At 42.7% G+C, this 21,262-nt stretch overlaps 1 protein-coding gene across 2 annotated transcripts in view; it reads right to left on the reverse strand.

Moving 5' to 3' along the window:
* ABCC13 (multidrug resistance-associated protein 11) overlaps nucleotides 1-21,262 on the reverse strand; it is a 547,614-nt gene that overhangs the window by 165,864 nt on the left and 360,488 nt on the right. The gene's annotated exons all lie outside the window — the stretch shown is intronic.

Below are 21,262 nucleotides of genomic sequence, written 5' to 3' on the forward strand. Positions count from 1 at the left end.
ATTAAATCCTGCGATAGAGGGGCTCCTCCATGATCACAAATAGTTTAAAGAACCAAAGGCGGGGCTGAGCATAAAGGGGTGATCACACATCAGCAATCGCAATAATGGAGCAGCGTGTAATCAACATATTGGAGAAACTCCCGATATTGTGGGCCCAAAGGTGATGTGGACAAGTGGCAAGAGACGGGTAGCATAAATATGTGTGTTTCATGCATTTTGATCAATGGTTGGGTGGATAGTTAATAACGTTTCTATAAAGTGGAGCAAAGGTTTTATATGTTTAAAGCTCTCATGGTGGCCCTCCCTTATCCTCTTTCCACGTGGGCCAAACCACATTGCATGTCGCATGTCACAAGTTTTGGGAGGGTACAACCAAAGCAAAAATAGGAAATCCCCAATCGTTGAGTTGTGATATTTCAAATGGGCCTAGGTGCATAAGTGTGTGGTCCCATGTGTTACACATGGGGACCATTAGTGATATAATGTTTCGAAGGTAGTTTTATTAGTGATATACCCCTTTTGCCTTGAGTCCCCAAGCCTCTATCATATAGTTTCCACCTAAGCCCCCGGGGCTAAGGCAAAAGGGGCCAATTGGACATCGAAGTTCACAGTTTTATAAAGCCTATTCAGTTTAAAGATCCTGAATTGCCTAAGCCCTGATACACTTATATCATTGATTTGTTGATTTATGGTAGCATCGAATGTGCTCTGAGCCTCAAAATTTGCAGGGAGGCTAGGACACATGTATTCCGCAATACACAAAAATCATTTTGGGAAATTCCACTCGAAGGTAGTTTTATTAAAACAATCAATTATTTTTAATAGGTGCCTAAGTCTAAACTTAGGAAATTAAAATAATTAAAGGGTATTAATTAAACTATGGGTGAAACTTCTAGAAGAAGAGGAGGATCAAGTCAATATGATCTGAGCCATTGATTAGAATCTAATTTGAGTCGTTGATTACTCAACTAGAGGATTATAAGATGGACTTCGATGGCCATTTGGAAAATACACTAGGCAGGTACTCAGTTACCCAAGTAAGATCGATTTTCTCACTAGTCAAAGTTTGGCAAGAGGAAATCAGATCAGAGGGAGAGTTGCAGGTGAGAAGGAGAGAGGGTATCAACATCAGTTAAGAGTGCAGGAGCAGAAGGAAGACGCAAAGCAAAGGAGGGACAACGCAGTGTTGATTTGGGGTAGCATCGGATGTGCTCTAGCCACGAAATTTGGTGGACAGTTTGGGGCACATGAGATCTACAATACCCAGAAAGAGTTTGTGCAGATTCTAAAAAATTTGGGAGATATTAAAATAATTATTATTTTTAATGGAGTCCCTAAGTCTAAACTTAGGGAAATTAAAATATTAATGTGGATTGATATAAAACTGTGTTAGAATGGTCCAAAAGACATGGATCAAGCCAGATCTAATCTTAGCCATCGATTAGGGACTTAATCTCGGCCGTTGATATGTCAACGAGAAAAGTATAAGAGGAGGCTTGAGGGTCACTTGGAGAATACACCAGATAATCAGTCATTCTATTCTCTAGAGCATGGTTTGCTAAGATAGATAGAATCAGTGATCGGAGTTGCAGCTGAGAGGCAGTGAGTACAGAGAAACAGAGAGGCAGAGATAGTGTTGAGAGATCAGCGCAAGAGCCAAAGAGAGTGACGCAGTAGCATCGAGGGCTCACGCAGAGGTAGCCAGAAGCTGCGTAGTGCCTCAGAGAGGCCAACATAGCTGACCCAGAGGACCAGAAGGCTGACGCAAGGTCTCTTGAGGCTGACACAGGCCTATTCAAGGTGACGTAGGGTCAGCGCTAGGCAGAGAGTGGCTGACGCAATCCAGAGAGGTTGACGTTGGGGTTTCTAGGGCAGATTGGAGCTGAGGAGCTGCAAGAGGGTTTATCCAGGGTTTCAGCCGGGACATCTGTCTCAGAGTAAAAGGTACTACTGGGTAAGCCAAATTTGGCACCCAGGTTGTACTCTGATATTGCTTAATAAAAAAACCCTTAGATAGCTGCACCGATTTTCCCACATTGGGTTTTTCCGGGGACATTGGTCCAAAAATAACGGTGTCATTTTTGTGTGCTTGTATCTATTTCCTTCAATTGGTGATCTGTAATATGTTGAGCATGCACTAGTGTTTGTTTTCAGTATTTACATTGTAAATAACTTGTTAAGTAACGAAACAAGTAAGTAGGAATAAATCAGTAAAGTGCATGGAGGGTTTCTAACTGGTAGACTTAGAAACTTCAACATGGTATCAGAGCGTGGCTGCAGATCATAGGAGAACTGAGGACATCAGTAGAGCAGAGCAATAGCAACAGAAAACAGTTGTCCCGAGTGACAAAAGTTGTTCCTAGCAGAGCAGCAACAAGGGAAGGGTGATGCGGTGCCTGCCAGGAAGAGGCAGCGCAGAGGCCAAGGGAGGCAAAGGGAGGCTCACGTAGAGACACGCAGAGGGCCAGAGGGCTATGACACAGTTCGCTGAGGAGGCCGAGTTGCTAGTGTCGGGATTGCGCAAAGCCTAGGAGCTCTCACCTTTAGGTTGCTGGGGTTTAGGAGGTTGTGGGAAAGTTGCAGAGTGGAGCTAGTGGGGTAATGTAGTCAGAATACTACCTAACAGGGCAAGGCCAAGGAGGAGAGAGTTGCTACCGACAGTTTCTAGCCAAGAAATCCGTATAGTGGTGCGATTGCACATACAATCAGAGTAGGGGGCATCTCGACAGTGGCAGAAGGATTTCCAGGAGGGAAATCGAGACTGAGAGGGAGTCACATTGAGAACATCTAGGAGGGAAATAGAAGAGCAGCATGGCACTACATGGAGTAAGAGACCAGGACAGACTGGACAAAACCTCAAACTTCGCAGTCTGGAAGGCTAGAATCTTATCCGTACTTGACAAAAATCGTGTCAAGCACTTCGCATTGAGGACAATAGTGATCCTAGTTGAACCAACTCATAACGACAAGTACGAGGAGGCAATGGCGAAGGCCAAGAGCATCATCCTTGACAGGGTCAAGGACCATGTAGTACAACACACTGTAGAGAAGGAAACGAAAAATGAGATGTGGGAGGCCCTAAAAGAATTGTACCAGCATACTTCTGTGCAGAGAAGCATGTTACTCGAAAATCAGATGAGGTCATATCAGATGAAGAAGGGAGAACTGATCCACACCTTCCTCAAAGGACTGAATGAGATCCGAGATCAATTGACTTCCATAGGAGCCACGCCGGATCAGGAATTGATGGTGAGGACACCCTTGAATGCAGTGTTAGAAGACTGGGAGGTATTTGTCCAGAGTATACTAGGCAGAGGGACCCTTCCACCTTGGGAGTAGATGTGGTCGGCTCTTCGCCAAGAAGAGATCAGCCGACAGACCAAGGCAGGAAGCAACAGTAAGGGGATCAAAGTCAAAAAGGAAGAGGAGGAAGATGTTGCCCTAGCATCTGAGGGAAAGCAAGAAAAACAGAAGAAGAAGGATCTCTCCAAGATCAAGTGCTTCCACTATGGGGAGCTGGGTCATTATTCGACCTAGTGTCCAAGGAAGAAGAGTAAGGGAGAGTCTTCCGAGACTAAGGCAGCGCCAACAAGGGCAGAGAAGGAAGTGGAGATAGACGATGACTGTGCCATGAGTGCACACGCACCACTTGAGTGGGGAGACATCGAGTTGTAGTTAGGTGGATTACATGTGATGAGGGGCAGGATCCTCGAGGTACCCAGCCTCTTGGATTAGACCTTGCTACAGGAGCCCCGAAGAGGAGTAGCAGGACTGGCAGATGTGGGTAGAGAGAGATGTGGATGAAATAGCAGAGAAAGCTACAGTGCAGGATTCCCAAGACAGCGCAAGGCTAGTAGGCTACAACAATGCGAGAGGCACAGGAGTGTTGCACTAGTGCAGGATGCCACAGAGAGGTATGCAACGATGCGAGATGCAAGGAGTTGTTGCAGCAGCGCAGAGGTTAGAGAAGGAGCACTTGTCAACGGCAGAGGGAGCTTCAACATCAGCGCGTGTCTATAGCCCAACCGAGAGATCGGAGTTGGGAGATCAGTTACTTACTTCTTAGTAACTGAGTTGTAGTGCAACAGTGGGCAGCACGATGCAACATGATGAGAGGAGTTGCAGTGTGGATGCAGTGTTGGGAGAAAGGACTAGCAGCAACACAAATGCAGAGGGAGTTGTAGTATGGAATCTAGATGCAGTAGTCGCAGTGGCAGGGCCATGGGTAGCAGTGCAGGATGTAGCAGTGTAGAGGAAGATGGGCAACAGGCCTAGCATCAGCACAGGGACCGATACCAGATGATCAGGGTGATACTCAATGAGGAGTATTGATAGAGCACAGTCCTCGCTAAGAGGGAGTGTTGATTTGGGGTAGCATCGGATGTGCTCTAGCCACAAAATTTGGTGGAGAGGTTGGGGCACATGAGATCTCGAATTCCTAGAAAGGATTTGGGCAGATTCTAAACAATTTAGGAGATATTAAAATAATTAATATTTTTAATGGAGTCCCTAAGTCTAAACTTAGGGAAATTAAAATATTAATGTGGATTAATATAAAACTGTGTTAGAATGGTCCAAAAGACATGGATCAAGACAGATCTAATCTTAGCCGTTGATTAGGGACTTAATCTCGGTCATTGATATGTCAACGAGAAAAGTATAAGAGGACGCTTGAGGGTCACTTGGAGAATACACCAGATGATCAGTCATTCTATTCTCTAGAGCAGGGTTTGCTGAGAGAGATAGAATCAGTGATCGGACTTGTAGCTGAGGGGCAGTGAGTACAGAGAAATAGAGAGGCAAAGAGTGTCGGGAGATCAGCGCAGGAACCAGAGAGTGACGCAGTAGCAACCAGGGCTCACGCAGCGTCAGCCACGAGCTGTGCAGTGCTTCAGAGAGGCCAGCGTAGATGACATAGAGCGCCAGAAGGTTGACGCAGGGCCTCCTAAGGTTGACGTAGGCTTATTCAGGGTGACGCAGGGCCAGCGCTGGGAAGAGAGAGGCTGATGCTGGGGTTTTTGGGCAGATTGGAGCTGAGGAGTTGCCAGAGTGTTTATCTGGGGTTTCAGCCGGGACATCTGTCTCAGACTGAGAGGTACTACTACCAAGAGCATTCTCTGTTGAGTAAGCCGAATTTGGTACCTAGGTTGTACTCTGAAAGTTCTTAATAAGAAAACCCTCAGATAACGGCACCGGTTTTCCTGCATTGGGTTTTTCCGGGGACATTGGTCCAAAAATAACGGTGTCATTTTTGTGTGCTTGTATCTGTTTCCTTCAGTTGATGATCTGTAATATGTTGAGCATGCACTAGCGTTTATTTTCAGTATTTACATTGTAAATAACTTGTTAAGTAACGAAACAAGTAGGTAGGAATAAATCAGTAAAGTGCATGGAGGGTTTCTAGCTGGTAGACTTAGAAACTTCAACACGCAGAGGTTGTGACGCTACGACTGCACAGTCCCTACGTAAAAGGTGACACAATGACAAAGAGGGCTGACACGATGAGACACAGAGGGGGCATCAGGTGCTCTCCAGAGTCAGAATCTTGCTGAGAAGCGTGAGAATATTGGTTGTAAAATTTCTCACAGAAATTCCTCTTCTATTCTACTAGTTGTATCTTATACATGAGATTTTTGCTGAAGATCAATCAAGAAACACTCATCTGCTGCAACGGTTTTCCCACATTGGGTTTTTCCAGGGACAATTGTCCAAAAATAATTGTCATTGTGATTATAATTATGCTAGTATTTTTCCTTGCATTTACTTTCAGTAGTATTTTAATTGAAGGTTGCAGCAGAATTTATTTCGATATTTGCTGTAGAAACGTTGTGAATAACTTATTTATGAAATAATAACTAGAAGAAATAATATCAGTCACTGCAGTTGGATTTCTATTAAGAAATTTTCACATGGTATCAGAGTTGAGTTAAGCAGGAGTGCAAACCAGAAGATCCAACGTTGAAGAGGAGGGAATTCGAAATTTCTTCATAGGCAAAAAATCAAATCCCCAGGAGAATTGCACAGTCCAGTCTAGGAGGGCAAACTTTTCGTGGGAAAATCTCTCTCTGAGAGAGTCGATAGAGAGAAAGATTTCTAGATCGAAGTTAGCTAGTGACGAAGGGAGCAGCGTAGAAGCTTCAGCGAAGAGGAGGTTTCTAGTGTGACGCAGTTTTTTTGCAGTAATTGCTGGGGCAGAAAAGCGTCAGAAATCGATAGGAAAAATAGCACAAAGAATTTTGGAAAATCAGGATGTCTCTAAATTATCTTCTAGATTGGAAGAGGAATTCGCATGCTTGTCAAGTTCAACGTCAACAGATGTTTGGTAGCAGGGCTTTAACTCACATGACTGGAGTACGAGAATATTTCTCGAGCTATCAAGAAGAGAAAATGGACTTCCAGATTATTATGGGAAACAGAATGAAGTGTACTCTAGTAGGGAGAGGGCACCATAGCATTTCAGACAAAAGCAAGAACCAACATCCAAGCCACTAATGTTCTGCATGTGCCCGGGTTAGGCATGAATTTGATTTCAGTGTCCCAGTTACAGGAGAAGGGATACGATGTATACTTCATTGGAAAGAAAGTATACGTCAAAAATCCAAGTCGGAAGAAGAAAAAACAAACTAGAACTAGAAGCAACAGAGTATATAGATTGCAGCTTGAATATCTAATGGCACTGATAGGCAACAATCATAATGGCGAAAAAGAACTAAATGAACTGTGGCATAAGCGAATGGGACACTTGCACCATGGAGCACTGAGGATGCTCAGAGAGACTGTTACAGGAGTTCTAGTCCTTAGTACTGAGCATGATGATGTGTACTAAGGAAGTACACTAAAGTAAATTTTTCTAGAAGTAACAATAAAGCACAAGGCGTATTGGGATTGATACACTTAGATATTTGGGGCCCAATGTCCACAAGAGCTCTTAGTGGTGGCCAATACTTTGTCACCTTTATTGATGATCACTCTAGAAAAACTTGGATCTATTTCTTAAAGACCAAGGATGAGGTCTTTGATTGGTTTAAAGAGTTTAAGGCTCTCGTAGAGAACATGACAAGGAAAAAGATAAAGGTGTTGCGTTCAGATAATGGTGGAGAGTACACAGACAAAGACTTCATAGATTTCTACGCAAAGGAGGGCTTCAAAAGAGAATGGATAACTCCATATACTCCGAAGTAGAATGGAGTAGCAGAGCGAAAAAACAGAACTCTCATTGGGGCAACAAAGGCTATGTCGTATGACCAGAACTTGCCTAGATTCTTATGGGTAGAGGCTTGCAGCACAACGGTGTATATCCAGAATATAACTCCTCACATAGCATCAAGGAAGAAAACGTCTGAAGGTGTCTTCACAAAGAAGAAGCCATAGGTGAGTCTCTCAGGATATTTGGAAGTATGGCATATTGTCACATTCCAAACGAGAAGCGTAGTAAACTAGATCAGACTACATAAAAGGGGTACCTCGTAGGATATAGTGAGACATCGAAGGCATACAAAATCTACATTCCTCGCAACATGAAGATTGTAGTAAGACGAGATGCAAAGTTCATGGAGGATAGAACTTTCAGGAAATCTCAAGAGATGCCAACAGAAGGTCAGTCAATGGATGTTCCATTAGTCCAACAATAGCAGGGGTAGCAAGGAGGACAAGCAGAAGGACAGACACATGCATTGAGCACAGTGACCAGCACTAGTATTTCCTCAGAAATAGGAAATTCAAGTAGTTCTTAGTAGATTGAACAACAAGAACAGAAGGGGGACTTGATTGAGCCTCCCACCACCAGTGGTAGAACTAGCCGAGAAGTATGACAAATGTTGAGGGATGCAAAGGAGTTTGTTGGAGCTCCTAGAACCGATAAGAGGCAGCATAGGCAACCTGACAAATACCAAGCCTTGGTTGCACAAGTTGAAGAACCCTCTAGTTTTCAGGAAACCTTACAAAACCAAGTTTGGGTGGATGCCATGGTAGAAGAGTATAAGTCTATCATGATGAATGATGTCTAGGAAGTGGTACCTAGACAAGAGGATAGATCAGTTGTAGGATCAAGGTGGATCTACAAGATCAAGTATGTTGCAGATGGCAAGATAGAGAAGTACAAGGCTAGGTTCGTGGCAAAGGGGTACGCGCAAAAGGAAGGAATAGACTATGAAGAGACCTTCGCCCTAGTAGCCAAATATACCTCTATCAGATCCGTTATATTCCTAGCAGCTCAAATGGGATGGGAGATTCACCAGATGGATGTCAAGACAACATTCTTGAACAGGGTGATAGAAGAAGAGGTGTATATAAAACAACTAGAAGGCTTCGAAACTCATGAATGCAGGTTAAAGAAAGCCCTGTATGGGCTCAAGCAAGCACCCAGAGCATGGTATGGTTGGATTGATAGTTGCAGCATTTGGGATTTCGTCAAGAGTGATGTTGATCACAATCTCCACTATCTAATGGTGGAGAATGAGCCACTTATTTTGGTATTATATGTGGATGACTTGTTTCTAACTGGGTCATCTAGGCTCATAAAGCACTGCAAGAAGAATCTTGAAGCAGAATTCAACATGAAGGATATGGGGTTGATGCATTATTATCTAGGGTTGGAAGTTTGGCATAAGAATGGGGAGATCTTCCATGGGCAAGGAAGATATGCTAAAGAGATTCTGAAGAGATTCAAAATGCAGGATTGTCGACCCATGGCTACGCCTATGATCACCAACTAAAAGAAAGTAGATGCATCAGGAGACAAGGAGGTGGACCCCACCTTGTATAGAAAACTCATCGGGTCGCTCATGTATCTGGTCAACATTAGGCCAGACATTTGCTTCGCTGTCAACACCCTTAGTCAGTTCATGGTGGAATCGAAAAGGGTGCATTGGGCAGCAGCTAGGCACATTCTTAGATATGTGCGTGGAATAGTCAGATATGGGTTGAAATACACTCGAGGAGATGACGTCAGATTGAATGGATTCACAGATGCAGATTGAGCAGGTAGTTCAATAGACCTGAAAAGTACCTCCGGGTATTGCTTCAGCGTTGGATCAGCAATGATCTCTTGGTGTAGCAGGAAACAGAAGTCGGTAGCTCTGAGCTCAGCAAAAGCAGAATATATGGCGTCCAACACAACTACGTGCAAAGCTATAAGGCTTAGAAAATTGCTTGTGAGTTTGTTCAAGAAGAGGATGGAAGCAACCAATATTTTCTGTCATAATTAGAGTTGTATTGAACTCTCTGAGAATCTAGTATTTCATGATCGATCGAAACACATTGATATCAGATGTCACTCTGTCAGAGACTGTGTTCAGCGTGGGGCAGTATAGTTGCAGTATGTCTCCACAGAACATCACGTAGCAAACATACTCACAAAATCTCTAGGAAGAGCTAAGTTCATCCAGTTGAGGGAACAAATGGGTATGGTAGAGAATCTGTTTCAGTAGCAGGAATAACAGGTTTCTTAGTTGCAGTGACAGGAAATGAGAGGGAGTTGCAGAACGGATGCAATGTTGGCAGTAACAGAGCTAGTAGCAGTACAGATGCAACATTTGTGCAGTGGTTGGTGGGCAACGATGTTAGACATCAGCAACGCAGAGGGAGAAGGTACAAAGAAGGGTGATCCCTTAACAAGTTCCATTACTAGAGCACATTCCTCGCTAACAGGGAGTGTTGATTTATGGTAGCATTGGATGTGCTCTAAGCCTAAAAATATGCAGGGAGGCTAGGACACATGTATTCCACATTACCCAGAAATCGTTTTGGGAAATTCCACCCGGAGAAAATTGTATTAAAATAATTAATTATTTTTAATAAGTGCCTAAGTCTAAACATAGGAAATTAAAATAATTAAAGGGTGTTAATTAAACTGTGGGTGAAAATTCCAGAAGAAGATGGGGATCAAGTCAATATGATCTGAGCCATTGATTGGAGTCTAATATGGGTCGTTGATTACTCAACTGGAGGATTATAAGAAGGACTTCGATGGGCACTTGGAAAATACACCAGGCAGGTACTCAGTTACCCAAGTAAGATCGATTTTCTCACTGGTCGAAGTTTGGCAAGAGGAAATCAGATCAGAGAAAGAGTTGCAAGTGAGAAGGAGAGAAGATATCAACATCAGTCAGAACTGGAGGAGCAGAAGGAAGACGCAGAGTAGAGGAGGGGCAGCACAGAGGTTGTGATGATGGGACTACGCAGTCCCTACATAGAAGTTGACGCAGAGGGTTGACGCAATGAGACACAGAGGGAGAAACAGGTCCTCTCCAGAGTCGGAATCTTGCTGAGAAGAGTGAGAGTATTGGTTGTAAAATTTCTAACAGAAATTCCTCTTCTATTCTACTAGTTGTATCTTGTACATGCGATTTTCGCTGAAGATCAATAAAGAAACCCTCATCTGCTGCACCAATTTTCCCACATTGGGTTTTTCCGGGGGCAATTGTCCAAAAATAACTGTGTCATTGTGATTATACTTATGCTAGTATTTTTCCTTGCATTTAGTTTCCGCAGTATTTTAATTGTGAAGGCTGTAATAGAATTTATTTCAATATTTACTGTAGAAACATTGTGAATAACTTATTTCTGAATTAATAAGTAGAAGAAATAATATCAGTCACTGCAGTTGGATTTCTATTAAGAAATTTTCACATGCTTCACAAGGTATGATTGGTTTCGGTAGATTGATAAAGAAAGTAAAGGGGACGGATGAGTTGGCAGTCGTGTTGAGAATCTGGTATGGCCATCATGGGTGATCGCACCCAGTTCCTGTAAGTGAAGAATTAAAGTTGTTAAGGCAAAAGCGACAGGAATGAAAGGGAGATATTTTTCTCGGTCATCTTTCAATTTTCTTTATTTCTGTTTATTTTGTATTTCTGTGTATTTTCAAGAAAGACATATTTCTGTTGTAAAAATTTGAGGCGACAGAGCCTGCACGACGAAACCGCTAGTCAAGCAGACAAATGTAGTTCAGGTTGGATATTTTTTAATTGTTTTAAAGCTCTCACTCTCGTTATAAAAAGAGGGAAGAAACACTTAACAAGGGATTCCAGAAATCTGCACCAGAGGGGTCCAAATTCTGTGATTCCACTTTTGGTTCTAATTGCCTGTTCATGAGGGACTTAAGCAATACAGTGTTGAATGTAAATGGAATGGTGATTTGGACTCTTCAAGGATTAATGAAATTATTCTGTTGATTCCTATTAGAGCAATGAGCAGCATATTTTCCTCTTTGTATTTCAATTCATGTATGTTTCTCTTCCACTGAAATTGTGTAATGAAGCTGCCGACTTCACTCTCTCATGGTTATATGTATGTAGTTGAGTAGTATTAGTCTTTGTGTTAACTAAATATTTACTTATGTACCTGTAATGAGCACATATTTACTTACGCTGATCAATGACAAGTGTGTCCATGAGGTATAGAGTATGAAACCTTAATTCGCCCTCCACAATTCCTGTCATTCCACCTGAAGAATCGGCCCCCGTCCCAGCTAAAGAGCTTTTAGCTCTTAAAGTCTTAGGCCTTGAGTCCCCAGGCCTCTATCATATACTTTCCAGCTAAGCCCCCAGGGATAAGGCAAAAGGGGCCACAATGAGATATTGACGTTTGCAGTTTTATAAAGCCTGTTCACTTTAAAGATCCTAAACTCATTTTTTTCTAAGGTACGATTGGTTCCGATAAATTGGTAAAGAAAGTAAAGGGGACGAAGGAGTTGGCAACAGTGTTCAGAATCCGTTATGTCCATCATGGGTGATTGTTCCCGGTTCCTGTAAGTGAAGAATTAAAGCTGTTAAGGTGAAAGCGACAGGAACGATAGGGAGATATTTTCCTCAATCATCATTCAGTTTTCTTTATTTCTGTTTATTCTGTATTTCTTTGTATTTTCAAGAAAGACATCTTTCTGTTGTGATAATTTGAGGTGATAGAGCCTGCACACCAAAACAGCTAGTCAAGCAAATAACTGTAGCTCAAGCTGGATATTTTGTACTTGTTTTCAAGCTCTCCCTCCCCTTATAAAAAGAGGGAAGAAACACATTATAAGGGTTCCAGAATTTTGCACTGGAGGGGTCCAAATTTTGATATTCCACTTTTGGTTCTAATTGCCCATTCATGAGGGACTTGAGCGATATAGTGCTGAATGTAAATGGACTGGTGATTTGGACTCTTCAAGGATTAATGAAACTATTCTGTTGATTCCTATTAGAGAAATGAGCAGTATGTTTTCCTCTTTGTATTTCATTTCACGTATGTTTCTCTTCTATTGAAATTGTGTAATGACGCTGCCAACTTCACCCTCATGGTTATATGTATGTTGCTGAGTAGTATTAGTCCTTGTGTTAATTAAAGATTTACTTATGTACTTGTAATGAGCACATATTTACTTACACTGATCAGTGACAAGTGTGTCCATGAGGTATAGAGTATGAAATCTTAATTCAGACTCCACAATTCCAGTCATTCTACTTCTTCAATCTTCCATCCTTCTATCGGAATATTGTTGCTTAGGATTCTGTATTGTTCCCAACCCTATGCATAGAATTCCTTCCTTTCTCTCCTCTTCTTCATTTTACTACAACTCCAATATTAAGCTTCCTATTGTTGTGTGTCGACCACCAGAACCAAACATTTCTCTTTGAGATTAGCCCAATTTACCCCCGAGCATTTATATCCATGTATTGGCTTGAGTTTACCTTGATGAAGGACTATTGAACCAAGCCCCCCCTTCATTATCTTTTTCAAACTATGTGACAATTGGAGTGCAGCAAAAAGCCCTCACTGATAATATTCAAATGCACTCCTCTCTTTAAGATGTCCTAGGCACTGGTCTACAATCAACCCTGAGGTTGTCTCTGGGAAGCTTTCTATATCTCCTGAAGCACTTGTGCTATAGGTGCTAAAAAAAGCGACAACACTGGGTATGATGGCTCAGGTTCATCTTCCTTGTCTAATAAGTGAACCACGAGCAATCTCTGAATGGCTGTGTGAATCCATGGAGTGTTCTCTGCTGTTATGGAGGCCCATGGCTCGCTACACACAACCTATATGTGCCAATGTAGCCCTCTAGGGTTAGGACCCCATATAGGGAGAGCAAACCTAAATGGAAACTACTTGCAATCCTGCATAAGATCTAATGCATCCACATGCCTTCTAGCACACCAAGTCATTAAAGAAATCAAGTAAGAGTTTATAAACCATGGATAACAAGTGAGCACTTCATAATGGCATGCCCTTCCATAGTGGGCTTTGGCATGTGCTAATGTCTCCTAGCTCCGGGTTAACCAACCATCCTATTAGGTGGTTTCTACCTCTAAGGGGGTTGGTATGTCCATGGTACATCCTTCAAATGGTGGTGGCATGTGGCATAATGATGGAATGGAGTAGGGAATGAAAGGGGGCAACTTGGATCACATGCCATGGTACAAGGGTAGCTAATAAAAGGGAAGGTCACATTTGGGTAAATAATGTGTAGGAGGGAGAAATCGTGGTGCATGAGTTACCCAGCCTTAATTTTTCCATGCTTCTTCATATGTCTTTTGCCTCTTTATAATTTTCTTTGGTTAATTGCTTGGGGCTCTAGGTAATGAGAACGTGTTAAGTTATGGTATGTTCCATGCTTATAACAGTTTACTTCTTTTTCTTATTATATTCCACAGATTAGCAATCACATGTACATAAAGTAAAGTGCAGATAGAACATTAAACGATCGACAGAAAACAAGCCAAGACAAGAGACACAAGATGTGGCGGCTAGCCAGGGACAAACCCCACAATGTGTGGGGAAACCCTTTGATCAAATCTTCTTTTATCTTCAATAATTCAGTAGAGAGAAATAGTACAATAAATCTGATTTATATCAGCAGTAGAAAACCCTAAATCAGCAGCATCAACATTAGTGGCTTCATCATCAAAACTAGGGCAGACGATATCTCACAAACCAACCGTCGGATTGGCTTGATTCCACCACCAAAAGTTGCGTCTTTCAGAGGAGGTTCAGATGAATCTACAGCGCAGTTGAGATGAGGAGATCTTCTAGTCCACGCAGGTCAAACTTCACTTCTGCAGTTGCAGCTTCAGTTTTAGCAGCTTCCTTCAAACTAGGGCAGTCGATATCTTGCAAACCATCCGTCAAATTGACTTGATTCCACCACCAAAAGTTGCGTCTTTCAGAGGAGGTTCAGATGAACCTACAGCGCAGTTCAGATGAGGAGATCTTCTAGTCCATGCAGGTCAAACTTTACTTCTGCAATTGCAGCTTCAGTTTCAAAAGCTTCCTTCAAACTAGGGCAGTCGATATCTTGCAAACTGTCCGTCGGATTGACTTGATTCCACTACCAAAAGTTGCGGCTTTCAGAGGAGACCCAGATAGACCTACAACGCAGTTCTAAGGAGGAGATCTGATGGTCAACGCTGGTCAAACTTTGGATCTACAGTTGCAGCTTCAGGGTCAACAGCTTCCGGCTTCACATGTGTGAGAGAGAGACCCTTTTCTGCGCAGTAGAGAAGAGACTATTCTCTACGCAGTAGAGAGAGAGAGATGTGATGAGATGAGTGATTCCAAATAAGGAAAAGTCCTCCTTTATTTATACACAATGTTGATGTTTGAATAGATGTGACTGTTGGGCTTTTGAGCCTACATGAGTTGTAGGTCGGCTTGATAATAATTCCATAATCAAAATAAATTCATATCTCCATGAATACTTATCGGAATCGGATGATCTTTATATCAATCCTACACCTCTCGACGAGAGGAATCTAATAAAAATATTATCAGCCATGAATAAGATGACCCACATGAAGTTTTGCCCTAGTTGCCAATTTTAACACTCCCTCTCAACTAGGGAGAACTTCATCTGCAATCTGTCTATCGGTCATTACTATTCATCCATCAAATGCACTGCCCTGTACAGCCTAACCCTTGCCCTGCTCTGCTCTATTTTGCATGTTCTGCTTTGTCTTGTTCTGCCCTGTATTGATCTGTACGGCTCTGCGCTGTTATGCGCTGCTCTACTTTGTTCTGTTCCGCTCTGCTTTTGTCCAAATTATGAATAAGAAGAAATGATCGAAGATGTATGATACTGACTCAAAGTCAGTCTCAGAGTATGTACCACTGGTCCCATACCAGTTTCAACCAACCCAAAGTCAGCGTCATAGTGAGTACAACTCCACTGGTTTCAGACCAGTATCATCCTCCACTGACTCAAAGTCAGTCTCAGAGTGCATACCACTAGTCTCAGACCAGTCTCAACCGACCCGAAGTCAGCTTCATAGTAAGTACCACTCCTACCACTGGTCCCAGACCAATATCGCAGTCTTATAGAGTGTACCACTGGTCCCAGACCAATCTCAACCGACCCGAAGTCAATGTCATAGTATGTACCACTCTCACTGGTCCCAGACCAGTACTGCACTGACACGAAGTCAGTCTCAGAGTATGTACCAGTGGTCCCAGACCAGTCTCAATCGACCCGAAGTTAGTGTCATAGTATGGTACAACTCCTACCACTGGTCCCAGACCAGTATCATTGATCCAGATCAATGGAGGTCATCCTAGCGTAGGGAGTACGGTAGATACAACGATGCGTCCCTCAGTACTACTATGGTCCCTAACTTCATTTCCCTGCTCATTGATCAGATGAGAGGTACTTCCCATGAGTCCCAGACTGCATGGGTAGGATGCTTCGACAGGAGAACTAATCAATCCTGTCCTCACAGGAGAACACATCAATCCTGCTACAATCACCATGGAGAACACATCAATCCAGGCCGCCATGGAGAACACATCAATCCAAGCCTCACAGGAGAACACACCAATCCTGCTACAATCGCCATGGAGAACACATCAATCCAGGCCTCTAGTTGTTACAGAGAATCACAGTGGTATCTAATGTAAATCCAAACAGCTCACTGAAGAGCTTTCGCAACCAGATTGCCTCATAGGAGGCCATGCTAGCAGCAATATATTCTGCTTCGGTGGTGTTCAAAGCCACCGACTTCTGCTTCCTGCTCATCCAAGATATCGAAGCAGATCCCAAGGTGAAACAACACCCGAAAGTGCTCTTACGGTCCACCACACTGCCTGCCTAATCAACATCAGTATATCCAAGTAATCTCACATCTCCGGCAGTGTATCTTAACCAATTAGTAATTGTGCCACGAAGATATCTCAGAAGATTCTTGGCATCAACCCAGTGAGGCTCAACCAAATATGAGCTCACAACGCTAACTGCAAAACATATGTTTGGATGGAGGTTCACCAAGAACATCAATGCGAATGAGTTTATGAAACTTAGAGGCATTTCCAAAATCTAGTCCAACATCACTACCATATAACTTCTGAAAGTTAAGATCCTTGAGGTAGTCACAGGCTTGCAGTCCATCATACCAAATCTTTTCAGAATGTTCACCAGATATTTTCCTTGAGATAGGAAAATTTCCCTTGGCTTCTGCCACACTTCAAGTCCTTGGTTCTTCATTTCAAATTCAGAATCCAACACCCTCTTACATTTGTGAATGAGAGGGTCTGCACCTGTTAGAAAGAGGTCATCCACATACAACACCAGTATGAGAGGTTTATCATCTTCAACCTTAAAGTAAAGGTTAGGATCGGCTTCACTCCTAGTGAATCCCAGCTTCATCAAGTAGCTGTCGATCCTCTCATACCATGCTCAGGGTGCTTGCTTCAGCGCACAGAGAGGCTTCTTTAACCTGCATACATGAGATTTTCAATCATAAATCTGAAATCCTTTGGGTTGCTCCATGTAGACCTCTTCTTTGATCGAACCATGAAAGAACGTGGTCTTGACATCCATCTGATGTAGGTTCCATCCTTGTGAAGCCGCAAGGGCTATGATCTAGCGGATGGTCGTATATTTAGCAACGGGCGCAAATATCACATCAAGCTCTATACCTTCCTTCTGGGAGAAACCACGAGCAACAAAACGAGCTTTATACTTTTCTGTACTTCCATTTGCTGCATGCTTTATCTTGTAAAGCCATTTTGAAGTAACAATTGTCTTGTCCGGGGTCTGGGAACTACTTCCCAGACATCATTCTCCATAATAGACTCATATTCTTAGGTCATAGCATCCTTCCATACTTGATGCTTGATGACATCTGAGAATGATGGAGGCTCATTTTGTATGATTGTGCTCATGATGGTCAGGTATCCCTGATACCTGTTAGGTTTCTTACTTTCACGAAAGGTTCCTCGGGGTGCAGCATGTCCTTCAACATCATCAAGTGTCCCCCTAACCCATGAAGGCCTCTTCCTAGAAGAGGAAGGCTCATATGGATGAGGATCAATCGGATCCATGGGTTCTTCTACATCAGGCATTGATTCATCATCCTTTTCTTTCGGTTCCTTGGTGTCGGCTTCTTGAGAGCTCCTCAAAGTCGAAAGATTGTCCACCTTGCTAAGAGCCATATCTTCGTCAAAGGTGACATCATGACTAATCACGACTTCCCTTTGACCGGCTACATAGATTCTATAGCCTTTGGTATTTTCACCATAGCCCACGAAAATTCCTTTCTTTCCAGATGCACCCAATTTATTTCTTTTCTCTTTCGGCACATGAAAATATACAGGGCTTCCAAAAAAAAGAGAAACATCAGGTTTCTTACTAGTGAACATTTCTGCAGGAGTCTTGGAACCCAACGCTTGATGAGGGCATCAATTTTGTACATATACGGCGGTGTTTGTAGTTTCAGCCCATAGAAACTTCGGAAGTCTTTGATCATGTAGCATGGCCCGGACGACTTCCACAATTGTACAGTTCTTCCTTCCCGCCACACCATTCTGCTCAGGAGTATTTGGTGTAGTAGTCTCCCTCTTAATGCCAGCCTCAGGTATGCCTGAGTGAACCAACTGTAATATATCGAAGGTCTTGCTTAGGCTTGTGAGGAATGGTCCCCTTTTGAGCTTTCCTTCGGCACATCCCAAACATACACCTTCTTTTTCTACTCAAATTCGGGCATCCCTGTCACCATTTGTCTTACACCGAGTAGAGCTTTATAATGAAGGGGGCAAACCTTCGATGCTAAAGTTCGAACTGAAGAGATGTGTCATAAGACATGACACCTAGCGGACTTCCATCGACTTGATATAATGAATCAACATGAAACCCAAGAGTAAAGGCATCTTTAACATTATTTTTCCATATACATACCTTGCCATCGTTGAAGGTTACCTTCTAGCCTTTGTCTTCCATTGCCGAGATGGACACTAGGTCCTTTTTGAGGTCAGGTGCATTTAATACATCCTGGAATTTCTAGCCTTCTTGAATGGTTGTCCTCTTCCTTGATTCCCAACTCTCATCTTACCTTTGCTATTGAATTTGTCATTCCTTCGATTACCATGAGAGGGATTTTGATCATGGTCACGGTTTTCTATCAAGACATTCCCTTGCATAGTGACCTGCTTTATAGCAAATGGAACATCGTCCTTTTCTTCCACCCTTAGGTCCAGCCTTTCTTTTCGATTTAGACCCAGAATTATTTCTTTTCTTAGCATGAGAAGAAAAAGCAATAGGAGGACCTTTAGGTAAGGGCATTTCTTGCTCTTCTACCCTTGTTTCTTCTTGAATGCATCTAGCCATTAATTCCTTGAAACTAGGAATTACATTATTGTTCAGAAGAGTAGTCCTGAATACGTACCATTCAGATGGTAATCCTCCAAGAGTTGTGAGTGTCATTTCTCTGTCAGTAATAGTCTCCCCAATAGATGGGAGATCGTTCTTGATCTCGGTGATTCTTAAGAAGTATGCTTGCATACTCTCATCTTTACCCTTCTTGATTTTCCTCAGCTTATTTCTAAGAAACAAAACTTGATTTGCGTCATTAACTTTAAAGAAACTCACCAGTATATCGTAGATTTCCTTGGAGGTGTCTAGTTCACAGATGTAGGCCACCAAGTGCTTGTCGATAGAGTCCCGGATGATCTTCTTTGCTTTTAACTTCTCCGTTCTTCCATTTGTTCTTGGCAGCAGAAGGTGCATTTGATGGAGGCTCAATAGTATTGCCTCTCACATGGTCCAACACTCCTTGTTCTTCTAGGGTTAGGTCGATAGACATCTTCCATCCGTGATAGTTAGCTTTCTCACGGCGCTTGTCCTCGGTAGGAAAGAGTGTTGAGGACCCCAAGTTCTTTTAGGATAGCCTTGCCAATCTTCTCTTCAGTGATTGCTCTTGCTCTTGCTCGGGCTTTGTATTCACCGCAGCTCTGATACCATGTTAAAGTATGGTATGTTCTATGCTTATAACAATTTACTTCTTTTTCTTATTATATTCCACAGATTAGCAATCACATGTACATAAAGTAAAGTGCAGATAGAACATTAAACGATCGACAGAAAACAAGCCAAGACAAGAGACACAAGATGTGGCAGCTAGCCAGGGACAAACCCCACAATGTGTGGGGAAACCCTTTGATCAAATCTTCTTTTATCTTCAATAATTCAGTAGAGAGAAATAGTACAATAAATCTGATTTATATCAACAGTAGCAAACCCTAGATCAGCAGCATCAGCATTAGTGGTTTCATCATCAAAACTAGGGCAGACGATATCTCACAAACCGATCGTCAGATTGGCTTGATTCCACCACCAAAGGTTGCGTCTTTCAAAGGAGGTTCAGATGAACCTACAGCGCAGTTGAGATGAGGAGATCCTTTTGTCCACGTAGGTCAAACTTTACTTCTGCAGTTGCAGCTTCAGTTTCAGCAGCTTCCTTCAAACTAGGGCAGTCGATATCTTGCAAATCGTCCGTCGGCTTGACTTGATTCCACCACCAAAAGTTACAGCTTTCAGAGGAGAACCAGACGGACCTACAGCGCAGTTCTAAGGAGGAGATCTGATAGTCAACGCTGGTCAAACTTTGGATCTGCAGTTGCAGCTTCAGGTTCAACAGCTTCTGGCTTTACATGTGTGAGAGAGAGACCCTTTTCTGCGCAATAGAGAAGAGACTCTTTTCTCTGCAGTAGAGAGAGAGATGTGATGAGATGAGTGATTCCAAATGAGGAAAGGTCCTCCTGTATTTATACACAACGTTGGTGTTTGAATAGATGCGACTGTTGGGCTTTTGAGCCTACATGAGTTGTAGGTCGGCTTGATAATAATTCCATAATCAAAATAAATTCATATCTCCATGAATACTTATCGGAATTAGATGATCTTTATATCAATCCTACACCTCTCGACGAGAGGAATCTAATAAAAATATTTTCAGCCATGAATAAGAAGACCCACATGAAGTTTTTACCTAGTTGCCAATTTTAACAGAACGTGATGCGTAAAGTATAACAGTGGATACCACCTTATAAGTTGGTGCAGTCCAATGCCCACCGGGGGTTGGGACAATCATGGGTTCCAGAGTGATAAAGGAGGCTCATCAAGGGCCATGTAGGAACCAGGGTGATGGCCATGGAATGGGGTAGAGCTCATGTCATGGCTTTTTCCCATGTGCTAAATGCTTTTGTCCTGACCATCTTTTGCATTTTGTGGTACAATTTCCTGGTTAATATGGCCAATTATGCTTTTTCTTTTTCTTTTAGTTAGATCAACCTCCGAGTATCAATCGAGGCCCGACCCAAAATGTGGGGCAAGGGGAGGGGGTGGTTGACCCTATGTGGACCCAATGTAAGGAATGTGGACCCAGGTGGGAGGAGAAATGATTGGGGGTGTAATGAGCTAAAGGGGAGTAATATATGCGAATTGGGGAGTGGGACGACACAACCAAAATTAGGGTTTCCCATGTAGTACCATCCCTAAAACCAATAGGTCAGTAAAATAGATCCCATAGGTCTAGGGTGCAAGGTTAACATCCCAAAAGAGACCTAGGGGACAAGAGCACAAACGTAGACCACTCTTTCTGCCGAATCCCCCCATTAATTCATGCCCAAAGTTTCAATGACAAATAAACTAGAATACTCAATTACCAAATAACAAGGCATATCTTTAGGTTTGAGAGGCCCACCTTCAAACATACAATCATGATAGATGGGTGAGGGACCACATGGTTGGCTCAAGTGGCGGAAAAATGGCACATCGAGCTAGTTGGTGACTGCGAGAGGCTGCAAGGGGCCGGCTGAGGATCATCATGGAGAAAAATTTTCTCCTAAGAATATGACCCACAAAATGGTGGGTAACAGAACATTAACAAAATTATTTTCTCGCGTCTTATCTCCATATGCTCTAGGCTTGTTCAGGGGTGTTGGTTGAAATTAGGTTGACTCTCCCTAGATCTACTACTCTGCTAGTAGTGTATTGTGCCAATCAGTGCCATTTCAT

The sequence above is a fragment of the Pinus tabuliformis genome, chromosome 8, assembly GCF_031772625.1.
Source record: "Pinus tabuliformis cultivar Carrire ecotype Pingquan chromosome 8, CPIR1, whole genome shotgun sequence".
Classification (NCBI taxonomy): domain Eukaryota; kingdom Viridiplantae; phylum Streptophyta; class Pinopsida; order Pinales; family Pinaceae; genus Pinus; species Pinus tabuliformis.